We start from the raw sequence: 16,324 nt of genomic DNA, 5'->3' as shown, positions 1-16,324 counted from the left end.
AGCGTTGGTGGTGAAAGCAAACAAATCTGTCCATGCACTATTAAATTCTCTATTTTCCTCCAAGATTTTCTTTTTTTGGATGTGGAATCAACGGGGAGAGGGGCTAATGAACCGCAAGCAGCTCCAGAGCCGCACGTTGCCTACCGCTGATGTAGATTATTTGTATAGACGTGAGGATAAGACTCAGTTCTCCCGCTATTCGCTGTTACCAAAAAGATTCAGCAGTTATTTCTCTGGAACAGCAGTGTCCTCCTCTTTATCTGCGGTCATAAAGCCAAATTCAGAGTACAAGCCTTGACTGGCTGATAAACGGTTTGGTTTGTCATTTGCTAAACACAATATATTTCATGATTTTAAATGGTATGTTCTTTTATTCCATGGTTTTGTGGTTCATAAAATGATTTCTTACACATTCTACTCTACTGCTCTTTGTTTGCACTCCAGTTTCACCCTGGAGTATGCATATTATGTTGGTCTGTCTAGACCGCAGAGGACAGGTTAGTGAGGGTATATTCTTTTTCCATTTTCTATTTCCACCTGCAAACCCAAGTGTTCCTCCGCCTACCTGCTATTTGTCAGGATCTGTGTAATTACCAGTGTCTATCCCTCGTTCCCCATTTCATATCCTGAGCACAACATTTGCCCAGATTTAGCCACCGGCTTTGAAATGGTTTTTTGCTCAAAAACAACATTTCTCTGATTTCTCTGCAGGGAAAAGAAGTGGCGGGAAGATGCTGCCAGGGTTCAAAATAGACAAAATATCTCCTGTCCTTTACGTCCTGCGTGCCACCATATCATAATCAAATCAAATCATTTTTTTAATGACTTGCTGTGCACAGAACACGGCGCGTGGCTGCCCAAACCAAATAACCCAGAATGCACTGCAGGACCGAAAACGGTATCAGCGTTTCAGCGCTCTCTTGGAGAAACAGTTTTGATTCAGGAACATTCCTATTTCAGGAACTTTAAATGTTAAGTAAAGAAACATTATGAGAGGAGGGCTGAATGGAAAGCTGTGTGTGTGCATGTTTGTGTGTGTGAGTGTGTGGACGTGCATGCGTGTGGATTAGAGGAGCCGAGAGAGTGTGTGCATGTGAGATTTGGACATATACCTCTAAGCACACCTAAGTGTATCTAGCCAAATGTTTTTATATGGTTCCATGACGGGGGAGAGAGTGTGTCTAACAAAGGAGACTATTTCGATGGGGCCGGTCAGTGGAGGAGTGCTGGACTCATAATGACATAGAAAACAAACAGTGGTGAATGGGCACATGGTCCCTCCGTAACCACAGGGCCCTTAACGGGAAGAGCTTGTCCAGCAGCGCACAGCACAGCTCCAGGACTACAGGAAGGCCCAGGCGCCAAGGAGTTAAAGTACACCTTCTGTGCGTTGGCGTGTGTGTGTGCGCGTACAGTGTGTGACACGATCAGCTGCACATATGCACAAATACCTGATGAGAAGATATGGACACTCTCACGCACACATGACCCCGGAAAAAAAAAACACACACAAAAAAACAACTGCATGCTCGAGAAGGTACATATTAACATAACAAGTACACGCATTCAAACTCCCTCCCTGTCTCACATGTACACACAGTCACAGGGGGGACGTCCCAATCAACCACCAGCAACAATATTATTCTGCCATTCACTGTCGCGGGCGTGATTGATGAAGCCGAGGGAAGGCCGGACTCTGGCGGCTCTCACATCCCAACGTGGAGCTTGTGTAGAATAACAACGTGCAGACAATGTTCATATTAGACTATTGCTACATGTACAATTACATTTAATGGCCAAAAAATACCAAGCTGTCCCCATGTGGAGAGCCGTGTTCCTGTTGCATGCCTCCACGAAACGCTTGGCGAAAGTATTTGAGAGGGGTTCTGTATGTCCGTACATTTTGGGACACTATATCTAGAAACTGAATGCTGTGTTGGAACTAAAAAAAACAGTTTGTTTTTTTATATTGCCGTTTTTATTGTTTAAATCATGAACTAAGAAAGAAGTTCATCAGTAAAACTACAATAGATGTGTTTTCTGTTGGAGGATGCTAAACTAATGAAACAAACACTTTTGCATTATCAAAGTAACTGGGCTCCTCTTAATAAGACACAAACTCCTTTGAAAACATTTGTGGAATTTTTGGAATAATTTCTGTCATCTGTCAAGTGTCATCATGGATTATGCATAAACTTGGGCTACTATTAATGTATAATTTGTGCATGAGGCTGATTCATCACTAATTCACTTTAATAAAGATACTACTGTTCTTGCCATCGGCATTTAAGTGTGGCAGCACAATACCATTAACTTGAGATCAGAAGTTAATGGAATTGTAAAAAAAGTGAGCTCCCCCGAAAGCCATGGTTTAGTGCGCACACTGGTTTCTTCTTGTGTTGCTGTGTAAAACATGTTTTTCTTTGGTTCAGAAGCCATGTACAGTATGTGTGGTTGGTGAATGTCACCTGATGGCCTTATGGTATTATTGAGTGTCCATACCATTTTATGGTATGACATAACAACAAAAAATGAATATAATAAACACTCGATTGGGAGGTTATTTTCTGATGTTGCCACCATGACTTTGCAGGATGTAGGGGTTTATTACCTGCTGGTTTTTAGCTTACATACTGCTCCCAGCCTTCAGAATATCTACCATGTAATATGTCTTATTATAATTCATCAGTGACACACAACCTGGCAGGGTGGGAGAGTAACAGCAACCTGTTTGGGAGCTGTGGCTGGATAGTGAGCACTGTCGTTACCAAATCAAAATGAACCCTGATGATTGCTGTCAAAGGTCACTGTCATGAAGTTGATGGTTTCTAAGCCCCCCCATAGGGAGCCAGTGGCCGTGTTTTGAGTCTTTGGGTCATTGCGACTGTATGACTATTGCTGGCACCTTGTGTTTTTCCTGTTTTTGAGCGTGTAGATGTGAACAGTTGGTAAGAGTAGTTTTTGTAATAAAATATTCTTCCATGGTGTCCACCACTGCTCATACTATCTACTGTACCCGGGTCTGCCTCAGTTTATATAGAACATATAGTGCTGCAGTGTTTGGAAAAGCTTAAGTGAATTTAAGTTGTAAAATAGAGAGACATTATTATTATTTTTATTAATACCCTTCTTTGGTTTCGGATAGTGATTTCTATTTCTTCAATACAGTCTTAAATAACTTTTTTTTTACCACACGGTGAAGGTGTGTTTCTACAAAGGCCAGATATTTGAGGATACTTTTTCCATGTGATGCAGGACAAGACTGGTTAAAAACAGTGAGCTGTTTAGCGTGGGTGGTGGTGTCTAAACAACAGATGCATGTGGAAACGCAGACATGTGTTCGCTTTCTGGTTTATGTCCCTCTCTGTTGGCCCACACAGATGTTTTAGAGATGCTGAATTTAGTTTTATTGCTCAGTTTTATTTATTTTCTTACTATGTCTGGCAGATACACAGATTTTTCCACCTTGTGAGGTTTAGTGAAGACATTTTGAGGGGAAGTGCAGCTCTAAGCCAGTTGCTATTTTGAACCCTTTCTGTTTCTGTCACAGTAAACAATGTGCAGCAACTAATATGGCGCTTATTTATACATTTGCAACGCTTAAACTTTTACCATGGATTGCTGCTGCAAGCAACCATCCGGAGACATGTGGATGATTTCATTCTCAAGTTCACCTTCCACACAATAACCCAAATGCAATGTGAAAATCTTTCACATGTATTTAACTCACAACACTTTTGAGGTGCAGACACATGCACAGTGTTCGATCACGGTGTCTATGTTCTCCATTCACTTTGCTTGTTTACATGTTACCATGATAACTGTCAATAGCTCTTCACCATCGGCTCTCTCGGCCCACACCTCCCCCAATTCACCCTCTGTCAGACATCCCAAAGGTCCATTTACCGCTTTGAAAACATCATAAAACAGAAAAAGTTTAAAATTGTGCCAGCGGATGGTTTATAAGGTCACGCTGGTGACTAAGCATCAGGAAACTGATCCTAGATGAACTCGTCGTGAGCTGTTTTTCTGGGGGAAATTTGGTGATTTTGTGAGCAAAACATAACAAAAAATACCATGTGAATTGATGTTATATAATATTAACATGAACTGAAAATTATGAATGTATAGACCAGAACATGAACACAAACATAAGATCATTTCTAGGTGTTGCCAATAACTGGCAAATTCTGTTGATGGGTGAGGTAGAAATGCTGAGAAACATTTTTCACCATGACACCTCTCTGGGGTGTCTGGACGTGCACGTGTGCTGACCGCAGCAGCTCCCCCACTTAGTTTTATTACACAGGGTCGTAATGTTCTTCCTTGCGTTGTTCTACTGGCTTTTTTTTTTCTCTATAGTCGCACATAATACTGCCAAGGACTAATTGGCATGGTTACATATTCTCCAACTGTATCTGGTTCAGTCTGTATGTGACTGTGCGTGTGTGAGTGTGTGTGTGTGCGTAAGTGAAAACCAGACACAAACCAGCCGAGAGAGAGACGGGTTGCTTTGCAGAACGTCTGGTTCATGCCCCTGCTAACCACAAGTAGCCGAGATATATCGCCAGTTCCTGTGCATTATGGGATACCGTGCTGGCAATAAACAGAAACAGAGGAAATCTGAAATGAGGTGGCTGAGACTTTTTATGACTTGTCCTCCTCACAATACAGAGGTCTGCAGCATGAATCGCCAGCCCAAAATCAAACATACAACCTGCCACATATCACATACATATACCTTACTGTCGGCAGCTGGAAAACAAGAACACACACTGAGGTCTTGCATGGGAAAAAAACTGGTCTGTCTTTTGATTGATATTGTCTCCAGGGTTAAACACACTTTAATGAGAAGTCCTCCTCTCCTCCCTTCTTTTATCTCCTTTTTTTACCTGCCGATCTGGCTCATCGGCCCAAGAAACATGGCCCGAATTGGAGAGGTAGGCTGACGGTGATGAGCTCCATTCATTCTGCGAGCGTTGACATATTTGCTACCATAACCATCAATAACTCGCTCCCCTGTGCCTGAGTGTGTGTGCCCGTGCATCCACCGGAGTGAGTGAGTGAGCGAGTGTGTGAGCCTGTCCGTCCTGTTGATCATCTTTCCACAGCCCCAGTCGATGTGCGAGCCCGGATGTGTCTGTAGTAGCAAGTGATTGCTAGCTTCTTGTACACAGGACGTTGCTTAACTTTTTTCTGCCAAAACTGCTTAGATGTATTCTGATTTAGGGATTGCTACATTGGGGATAAAGTCAGAGAATTACATGACATGCTGTTTTTGCAGTTTTTATCCAGGCCATCTTTCAAGGCTTAGATATGCATGGGTGGCCACAGCAGGAAAGGAACCCATTACTTTGGTTAGCAATAGGTAAATAAATCATTAATAAAAAGGGCCAAAGAATATAAAATATTGCAAGAGTTAACTTTTTTCATGTCACTGTGGACACTGACTGACCCACTGACTTATGGTTTAATAAAAAGGCTGATATCATCCTAATATATGAGTGCAGCTCTCCATATTTCTATTTTCTGTGTCACTTCCTGGGATCTTGAAAACATTAGGACTGAATCTTAAACCCCCCCTGCGGCTCTCATCCGCATGTTCCTCCCTCCTCTTTGATTTGGTTCTGGCTCTGATATCAATAAGCTTGATTTGGAAAGGAATAACTGAGGTCATCCTGTGAACTTGAACTGGATCCACTGATACTGTTTGGATAGGTGCACAGTAGGCCTTGAGAGACACACAATGTAGCTGTAACCATCCCTTTTTATTGCATGCTTACTGAGCCACCGCTGTACTTTGGCAGTCCTCGAGAAGAATTATTTGGGGGAAAGAAATTGCGGATTGAAAGATGAATTTATACAAATATTTCTCCGAGCCATAGTGAGGGCAGAAGTAGGTTCACTGGTTTCAGACACGTGATGGGTCAGTATAGCTAATAAAACAAAACTGAGGTGAAATGAAATGAAAATGAAAACATATTGTAAGGTAGATCACAATAGACAAGTTTGTCTGTCCTTCCTCTCCTTACTAATGTGTTACTTTGTTAAATGGAGCATGTTGATTGGTTGGACGAAGGAAAAATTAACAAGATTCTACAGGGTGAATGGTGCTTACAGCTAATCTTATGGACAGTGCTAGCTATTTAGGTGTTTTGTGCCCGACCCTAACTGCGTTCACTGATGGAAACGGCTGTATGTTATGTTCTCACCTGCTCAAGTTAAGTTCACAAACGGAAAAACCTTTGTGAAGTGAGCTAGGCTGCTAGCTCACTTCAAAAGGTCCAAACGTAGCACTTTAAGTTTATTACAGTGATATTAATGATAAAAGTTATACACATAAAATTATTAAAAACCTACATACATGTTATTGATATTGCTAGTTTACGCTTCCACACTCTGCTAAGCTAACAGGCTCAAGTAGTTAACTTACATAGATTGGACTTCTCAACAAGACAGTGTCAACTTATATATAGGCCTATACAACCTAATATTTACAATATCAACAGTCTTCCCTTGTCTTTTTTTTATCATTAGGTTAATTCTGGAATTATAAACAGATAAAAGCTGTTCTTAGCAAACATTCAAACAGTATTTAAGCTAATGATACTTTTCTTTTAAACTTCTCTACCTCAGAAAAGCGTTTACATATGCTAAAGTTAAATTAATTTCAGCTGTTTGTAAAACATGTTACATATTATCTTCACAACGTTTGGTACAAAAAAAGTAGCAAAATGTATGTGCCTGCATAGTTTAGAACATAGTCTGAGGACAGCTATTTTTGCTAGCTTGTGCACTGGCCATTATCCTGTATTGTTTGTCTGATTAAAACATTAAGGAAGCATGATGAGTTTATCTCCTTACTGACAAGAGAAGCTATGAGATCATTTGCATTATAAGCTGTGAAAACACAGACACAGAAGAGACAACAGTTTGAAGTACTAATCAGTGACAGATGTTGCTTTGTGCATTTTGTCAACCTATATTTATCCACTTTAGGGATTCTCAAGGTCAGACTGTCACTTTCACTTGCCCTCAATAGATTTTTCCAGCGTGGAATCAAACTAGCAACTCTCCAGCCACAGGCTTGACTCTCTGCCCATTAGGCCACAGCTCATGCTCTTTGTTCTCTCCAGGATGTTCCTGCTCGGAGCTGCTTGTTGGACCGCTCAGCCAAAACTTTAAGCCACTGTGACAGTTACTGGCAACACAGAGTAGCAACCCTGCGTGAGTTATAGAAGATCACCACATGTGTGATCCCACCGAGCATGAGTTATGCTCCCACTGCTTCTCGCTGTCTTTTGATCACAATTTATCACCAAGTGTTTTGTGTCGACCCTGTCTTCTGACATACTGAGAATAAAAGTGAGGGTGAGGTTATGTGAAGATACTTTTATGTTGTCTCTTGGATATTGAATATTGCTCTGCTGACTGGTTATTGGGCAGGGTGGAGTTTGTTGTTTACAGCGTGTAAAATTATGGGAGGTGAGTTAGTCTGGCTCATACAGATTTGTATGAATAAATTAACTGACCTTTTGCTAAACCCAAGTCATAGTTTAGCAATCATAACTAGGCCCAGTGATTCTGTCAGGCTTTGGATTTTAATCTCCACAGGTTGGAGCGGTGTGCATGAGTCTTGAGTTTCAAGATTGTGGTGTCTTTGTTTATGATTCAAAAACTAAATGCAAAAGTGTAAGGAATGGCTTAAACAGTGTGTTTATATGCTCTAACGTAAGCTGCATATGTTAGCATGCCTAGCTAACTAGCTCACCTACGGTAGTATGCTATTGTCTTCCAAACCCAAGGGGCATATCATTAGCTAACTACTGTATATTATTATTCATTCCTATATATTTATAATGTTTACAAATTACGTTTTTAAAAATATCTCTCCCGGAACTACTTGTTGGAGCCAATATCAGAGTTTAGTGATGATAGAGGCTCCAGGAAATTTTAAGTTACGTTTTAAGTTTGGGTTTCTTTTGGCAATATAATGTAGACTATCATCTGCATATATAAAACTCTATAAACTGTACGGGCTTTTTGTTTTTTTGTAAATCAGCTGTAACATTAAAATGTAGGTAAGAGACAGTGTTTTCAACCTTGTGGGATTTTAGCATTAGCTGACAGTAACAGTTGCATCTTTTAAAACTGCACGTGTCGCTGAGAAAAGGTGTAGTAATTATGATAAGCTCCTCTTAGACAATAACCTCATTTTAGCACTTCACACACTCAAGTGGGGGTGCTCCTCTTGTCCTTTGGCCACAGGTTCCCCCAGATGTTGTAGCTATGAACAGAGGGAAAAACTAAACAGTCCAGGGAAGCACTGATGAGTCACCAGCCTAATGGACCATGGTATGAAACCTGATATGGGCTGCGTCTGCCTTCAGTGGGCAGTTTAGTGAAAACATTGTCATTACTACAACCTGAGGCCTCCCAGGCCAGGACCTCATGCTGTGAACCGTATGCCAGGAAACCAAAGAGAGGAGAGGGAAAGGACAGGCCGAACATGATACAATCGGGGATGGATGGAGTCCAGTTTCAGACAGCGTGAGCAGGGAGGAGGGAGAGGGAACGGGCCAAAGTCTTTGTTTTATCTGGAGCGAACAAGATACTTGCATCATAGCAGTCTTCCAAGAATAATGTCAAAACCTGATGACTCAAAGAGAAAATAGAGAGTTGATGAAAATAAAACTTAGTCTGTCTCGCCTAGTTAGCACTCAAACTTGGGAGCAGAGTGCAAAGTGGATTTTGGACAACAGATCTGTTTGTATATCATTATCTTGTTTGTATGTTGTTTTAAAATTGTATTGGCTGCAAATTCAAGTAGGCAACCAAAATAATGGATGTAGACGGTGTGAAATACTCTCTGTTGCATAATACAGCCAATGGCACAGTCTATCCCAGGTGACTGTCAGCTGTCACTCAGTAGTTTGCATTTGACGTCAGTTCAGAAAAGAACCAAACTGGGTAAAACCTGTGTATGCAAGCTTTGCTGTGTGTGTGCGTGTGAGCATGCAAGCGTTTCACTTTTCACTGCATATTTGTTGAAATATTATATTATAAAGTCCCCAAGACAAACTGGGAGTGAAAAATCAACCTTTGCTGCCTTTTCAGCTCTCAGCACTTATTGTAGTTCTTCATCTGCTAACAATTTCCTATTCCAGCATACACTGGCTCAAGTGTAAAACACACAAGTGTGTGCAGACCATCTGCAGGAATTAACCAAAAATGTTAAATATGGCTTGTGATAGGCTATGTGTCGATGACAACTGCCAACACAAGGGGACACGAATGAGGGTTTGCCTTGAGATGTGTGTAATGATGCCCCTGTCTTTCTGACTGAAAGACACAAGAACATGTACAGATTGTTCCAGTGCAAAAGCAGAAATGTGTCTCTGAACAGCTCCACAATTTTATTACAGGTGTTTTTCTGAATAAGAGGTGCATGCATGCAGACAAATAGAAAAAAAACAAACAGGAATGAAAATATAAAGGTACCAATTACCCAATTGATTATTTTTTTTAAAAGGAGGAGAAATTGAAAATGAGGAAAGATGATAAGAGCAGATGATGGCCATAAAGATTTGGATCTCACAAGGAACTGAATCTGTATTGGGAAATGTGAAATACTGGATACATAATGTTGGAATTTAGAAAACACTGAATTTATAGCAGAAATATTTTACTTTGTAAAACATCTGTGTTTTCATGCTTTCCAAATTGAATCTTTTTCACTTGATTACAGCATTATTAAACTGTTCTCCAGCATCATGTTAAAGGAAATCTCCAAGAAAGCTAGCAGCATAGAAGGTGAATAATGATGGGTGAAGCTGTCACGACTGCAAACAGTTGAGTGCTTACTATCTCTCTCTTCAGAAATAATTTCTATCATGTGGCCTGTTAAAGGCTATTACAATCCACATATACAATATATTCCCTAAGGGCTTCTCTGTCCTCCACTTGGTTTTAGAAATTACTAACAAGAGTATTTAGGGATGGAAAAAACTGTCAAATTAAAGGAAATATTAAGAGACATGAGACAAAAGGAAGGTATTTGAAAACAGGTTTTTTGAAAAGACAAAGAAGTCAGTGAACAGCTACAGAAGGCAACTTTATTGTCCTGTCATCGCTTTATACAGGTATGTATTATCTAACGGAGGGCCCAGATAATTAGGTGTGCCTGCAACACTGCTTGACATATTGCCATTGTGCAAACGGGGGAACTTACTGAGTCATAACCAGCTGCTCAAGTTGCTCATTAGCTTTATTTGGACTAAATGACCAAACATTTCCATCAGAACTGCAGCTGAATGCCATCTCTAGTGCTCATAATGGCTGACACATATGTAGCACCCATATGTGCACATACCGGATCATCTGGAGGTAAAAATCTGTGGCAACAAAATTTTAATATACATTACCATATGTCCTACCCCCCCTCTTTATCTCAGCCCCCCTCCTTATTTGCAGGTATAGTGTGGATTTATAACTGGTACTAACTTTGAAATAGAGCCTGCAGTGGAAACAAATTGTGGGTGTCTGCCTTTTCACCCCGAGGGTCACGAGCAGTACCATGTCGTCGCTGCAGTGCCCCCAGTCACTCACACAAAAGGCTCTGCTTCATGTCCCCAGTATGCACTGCATTAAGAGTGAAACAGTGTGTAAATGTGTGTGTCGCCCCTGGTTTGGGGACATGCACAAACACACACATACTGGGTGTTGGGTGATTGAAATGGAGCTCTTTCTGCTTCTATAACCCTGATGAGGGCAGACACTGCTGCATACAGAGACTTGTAATCAAATGAGTTGAAATCAAAAACAGTACAACAACACAACAACTAGTATAAAGCAATATTAGTACAAATGATTAATCGCGTATAATTATTTTCAAATGCAGACTTTTGCAAACATCTTGAAATGACTAATTCCATTAGTATGAGACAGATTTTTTTTTACATGCTTTCAAGAATGTGTCAGGGAAGTCTCTGAAGAGATGCAATCTAGACTAAAATAGATTATAAAGCATGGTATGCTTTTGGGCGCATCTACCTCGTAATTTACAAGTCATTTTCAGTCTGTCCAGCTCAACGCATGAAACTCAGATCAAACTGTCACACTAGGCAGGGCCGATCAAATTTGAATCAAAATTCTGTCACTGCGTTGAATATTTCTCACCTAAAATCGTTTCCTGCTATAGAAGAGTCAAAACTTCACAGCCAAACAGTGCAGCTCAGCTCGCAGTATGTCACCTCCACTGCCCCCGACAAACTGTCAGTGACGAAACAGTACTCCACAAACCAATGGGCGACTTGACCAGTGGAAAACATGTTTTCTAGTACAGATGTCACATAAAGCCAGGTTGTGAGCTCTAAAATGCTGTGTCTGTGTTGCAATGTAATTTTGTTTAACCATGTACAATTCAAAAGAGCATTGTCTACCGCACTCAAGCGTAAATTACCCCACAGCAAACCGTAGTGGAAAATGTACAATGGCTACGACAAAGTGCGGAGAGCCGAGGGGGAGTCAGTGGTCGGAGAAAAAAAGTGCACCTGAGGCGATGAGTAGAAACTAATGCTCTCACTTCTGATGTCATTGGCAGGGGGTGCACCAGCCGGTGAAAAGTCAGCCCACCTTTTCCTGTCCGGGCATGTGAAGGACACCCGAGAGAGCGAGACGTCAGCGCCAGCACAGTCGTCCGCCGCTGTCACCATCATCGACACTAACATCATCATCGTTTGTAGAAGGTAAAGTCCATATATCTTTCATCCATCCATTTTTACCTACTTAGGATGAGTGATTTGGTACCTGCCCCTCTTAACTTGTTTCCCTGACCCTTGTTTTCGTTTTCTGACTCTCTTCCATGTTCCATGCCAAGCAAAAATACACTTCTTAGCAACACCACATGTCATTTAACTGTTTCTTTCTCTTGGGTTATTTTTTACTTGTAGAACCCCTGTGTCAAAGGCTTTGTCTCATATTTTAAGACAATACCAAAACCTGTTAGTGGCAGCAGATGACACAGTGTCCAAAGTGAGTTTGAATCCAATGCTGAAGATGCTAAACTCATTTCACCAATGAGCTTAAAGTGAAAAAAACAATCCTTTCCCTCACTTCCAAAGCAGCACAGGCACGTTTCTTGCTATTTATATAAAATGGCAAAGTATGTACTTAATTTTCTGTTTTTACTTGATTTTCTTCTTTCCTATGATGGGATTTCTCTATTTGGGTTATACAGCTTGGATTAGACAAGCCAGGATTTACACCCACAGGAAAGATAAGGGGACATTTTTACGGCACAACCACTATTTTAGAGGTGCGTATGAGAGTCGAAGAACCATTTTTAGACTGCAGACATGGCTGGAAAATTGGTGTAAGCTACTAAAAACTGGGTTGTAACATTTTAAGGCCTCATGGCTTTTCACGGAAACACCTCCCCGTACAGAAAATATACCATATTAATCATGTAGCTATTAGCATGGTTGTCTGTATTCAGGCAGGGGGGACTCACATTAAATATAATACTCTATTTAGTCACAGATTTGTAAGTTTGTGCATGGTTTTTGTGCACCAGACTCAAATTGTCACCAAGCTGAAGAGTGCAGTCTTGTCTAAAAGAGTTTCTGCATTCAAACTGCAAAATAAATAATAATAAAAAATCACTATTTTGAATTGTTTTTGTTTTTAGACATCACCAGTGTTACTGCAAAAAGAAGAAAAAAACGAATTAGGAAGCAGAGGAAAAAACAGCATAGCAATGACACTTGAGCATGCACTAAAGTGGTAAATATATTTTCAAGATTTTAATTTCCCATCCAGGGAAAGCAATGCGTTGGCACTGGGACTACACTGGATAAGGGACGTGCACAGACATTTTGAGGGGCTGTTACTCTAACCTGGAAACACAACCCTACCCCTAACCCTGCTGCCTATATGTTATCCAGCTTGCAAGCTAAGATTGGTTCCTGTGATAGCATATTGTAAAGCAATATGTACAATATGACGCAAAAGTGACAAGCTGCACATTGTTCAGAAGCACATGTGGAGATTTTTATTCATCCTGTTGGTTATAATACCATTTATCATTATATCTTTAAAAGACTCACCCAGAGCCCCCGAATAACAGTAACAAGTATTAGATGCAGTGTCACATGACAGAGAGCTTAGCTTTGCATCACTTTATTTTTTTATGGCTGTGGGCCGCCCTGCCTCTGTGTCCCATAAAGGCATTCCTGTCAAAAAGTAATAAAAGTTTGGATGATACAGTGATTTAATTTGGCCTAACTTTAGCAATTATGGGTTACGTGTTAAATGCTGCCTGGGCTACTTGCTTCATCCAGTCAAAGAGGGCAAATGGGCTGTTGCTCGGGCAACTTTAAGCCAGCATTGTGCACATACTTACACTGCATATAGACACAGAGGTTTTGCTCTAAAACAGTGTGTGATCCCAAAAGCTTTGAATGTCAGCACCAAATACTAGTTGCTCCTGCAGTATCAACCAAATGCTGCTATATCAGCGTCATTTTGCAGTAAAAGTGTTACTTGTTGCTAAGTCTAAAAAACAATCTTCGAGATCCTGTGTGTAGGTAGCAGTCATAGGTAGGAGTCCCCCAGTGGTCCAGCGTGCTTGTTGGTGACCTGCTGTCCTGTATGGTAACGGTGTCAGTGGGACACAGAGTCCTCTGTGCTGCAGCAGCACACTGGCCTGTTGTGACTGTGGCTAGTTAAACAGAGGCCCTGTATGCCCCTTCATAAGTGGGACGTGTGTCCTCTGCCCCTGCTGCTAAATATAGCACCAACAATGGCACTGGGAAATGCCTGTTTAGAAAAAAACCTGACCTCAGATGATATCAGCTTACAGCTTATGAATAAAGCTTAGAGACATGTAATGTTCCATTGATGGTAGAGAGGCTGAATACTAAGGAGGATTGTTTGCTGGAGTTTTTTGTTGTTTCATGTCTTCACATGTAATTTTTATCAGTGTAGGTATATAGGTGTGGATACAGCAGGACGTTTAGCACAAAGTGGAAAAGTGTTCAAAAACGAGTTAACGTTTACTTCTATCAAAAATGGTGAAGATAAGTGTTTTAACTTGCACACAAAACCAATTGAACTGAACTGAAACTTTTATTTTCCTATGCCTTACTTCACAAAAACTCTTTCTGAACTGACTGTCTCTTTGTTTAACCTATATTCAAATGGACTGCGCATAAGAGACGTTCTGCTTTATCAGGCTTAGTGCCAAAAACACTAACTGTGGGTCAGTGCAATACAATGTGTTGACCATCCAAATCCTCCCTTGAAGGGGAGGAGAACCATTAGAACAATCCCTGGTGGAATATATCATAGTTACAGCTCTTAAACCTTGTCAACCTTCTCAAATACTCTCACGCATATTGGTCTGGACGCCCGCGTGCCTCCCTGGTGGTCTGCTCAGCTGAAAGACGGTGATTAAATGATCATCGTCAATCGGAATCGGCGCTATGGGTCCTGATATGGGGCAGCCGCCGTTAGGAAAATGGCACGTTCCTCGATGAGAGGATCTGTCTGTGGCTGGAAAGCATGGAGGGACTGTACAACCTCAGGCAGTGAACTGCAGCTATAGAATGACCTTCTTTCTCTCCTGAGGCCATCATTCACCCAAGGGGCTGTGAAATGATTTATTGAATTAAAGAAAAAAGATTTGAACATGTTTTTAATCTTGCAGTGAAGTATAATAGCCTAAAAAGGGGCACATAAATATTTTCACTTCACATTAATAATGATTGATGCCTCAGAGAGTTGAAACTCAATGCGTTAAAAAGAGCGACAGTGGTTTCTCAGTGTTAGATGAAGAATATTCCAACACACATATGAACTTGTTTAATATCTTGTGATGTTGTGGGATTATTGACTAATCCTTCACATTTGTAAAATAAGACCTGGGCAGAAACTGACAGTGATGGAAGTAGTAGTAGATAGAATACCTCAATGTTAAAATACTCCATTAAGTGTGAGGGAAAACAGCTAAATTGTGTACTACTATATGTATATATTAAATTATAACGAATGCATTAACATGAAAACAGTATTTTTATGTGTTAACTGGTCAGGCTGGATCCATTGTTTGCTAAACAATGCATCATATTTTATTATCTGTATCATTGTATTATTTTATTACATGTTATACTCGTGATCTCTAAAATGTAGAGAAAATGCAAGTAGAGAGAAGTGATGGAGTACAAGTGCCTCAAAATTATAGTTAAGTACAGTATACTTACTTTCCACCACCTATTGTTGTTTTTATTGACAAGTAATCAATAGATTAGAATTGATTTTCTATTTCTAAGAAAGTAGTTCCCAACCCATTGAGGGGTCCCAAGATCAAATGGAGGAGACAGCAAATGATTAGAAGGATCATTTCACAAGATTATTTTGGTTTTGTCTGACTTTCCTCTGATTTTATTGCTTTTTTATTGTGAATTCCCATCCCATCAGGCTCATGAAAACCCTTCAAATTAAATAATCCTTTCCAAAAGCCAATATTGTACAACTTGCCTGGTATACTAATACTTAGTCTGAGCAACATGCATAAAAAAAGGGTTTCATACGGATATGAAACAAGAATTTTAACTAGTCAATACTTGATTTGTTTTATAATGAAAGAAAAGCACATGCATGGATTTTACTGTTTTTTATATTCATTATCAGCATATAACTATGAAAGGTAATGACAATACAAAGAAACATACTATCGTAAGATCAATGTACTGTAGATCCTAATATATATACATATCTATGAAATGCATCTTTAGAAATCATTTTCAATATGTATCTCACTTGTAGCATAAAATTGACACCTAATATTACCAAATATGGCTAGTGAATCTCTGCTCATAGCTATTTTTGTTCAACAAGCAGGATTTATTTACATTTCAGCCCTGTGGGTTAACTCCCAGCCCTCCCCAGCCTCTTAAGCATCTTGTTATCTCTGTTAGGTGTGTTTGGCCAAGAGTGTGAGAGCTGGATGCTGTATGGGCGTCTTGTTCCATGTGTTTGCTTTTCGCCAGCAGAGTGGCGAGAAGATGGATGAGTCTTTCAGTGCCGATAACTCTGGTTTTTGCCACCATTAGCTACCAAGCAGGCTAACACCCCCTATGATCCCTCCTCATCTCAAATAGACTGGAAAATCTAAGATTGTAGAGCTGTCAGGAGTGACCACTTCTATATTCAGTCCAACCATGATGGACAACCTGGGTACATACCCTGCAGTCTCAGTACCTCTCAGTGTTGCTCTTCTCTCTCTCTCCCTCTCTCTCTCCCCCTCTCTCCCCCTCTCTCCCTC

At 40.5% G+C, this 16,324-nt stretch overlaps 1 long non-coding RNA gene across 1 annotated transcript in view; it reads left to right on the top strand.

Moving 5' to 3' along the window:
- The window catches only part of LOC118335110, a 70,391-nt gene extending 58,649 nt beyond the window's left edge, over positions 1-11,742 (top strand). Inside the window, exon 3 of the long non-coding RNA XR_004797043.1 lies at positions 11,603-11,742. This is a non-coding gene — a long non-coding RNA (uncharacterized LOC118335110). The remainder of the gene's footprint in view (positions 1-11,602) is intronic.
- Positions 11,743-16,324: the final 4,582 nt, after the last annotated feature.

The sequence above is a fragment of the Morone saxatilis genome, unplaced genomic scaffold, assembly GCF_004916995.1.
Source record: "Morone saxatilis isolate NCDOM2014 unplaced genomic scaffold, NCSU_SB_2.0 Contig1, whole genome shotgun sequence".
In the NCBI taxonomy this organism is placed as follows: Eukaryota; Metazoa; Chordata; class Actinopteri; family Moronidae; genus Morone; species Morone saxatilis.
The sequence above is the reverse complement of the archived record's forward strand: the minus strand, read 5'-3'. Positions and strand labels throughout refer to the sequence as shown.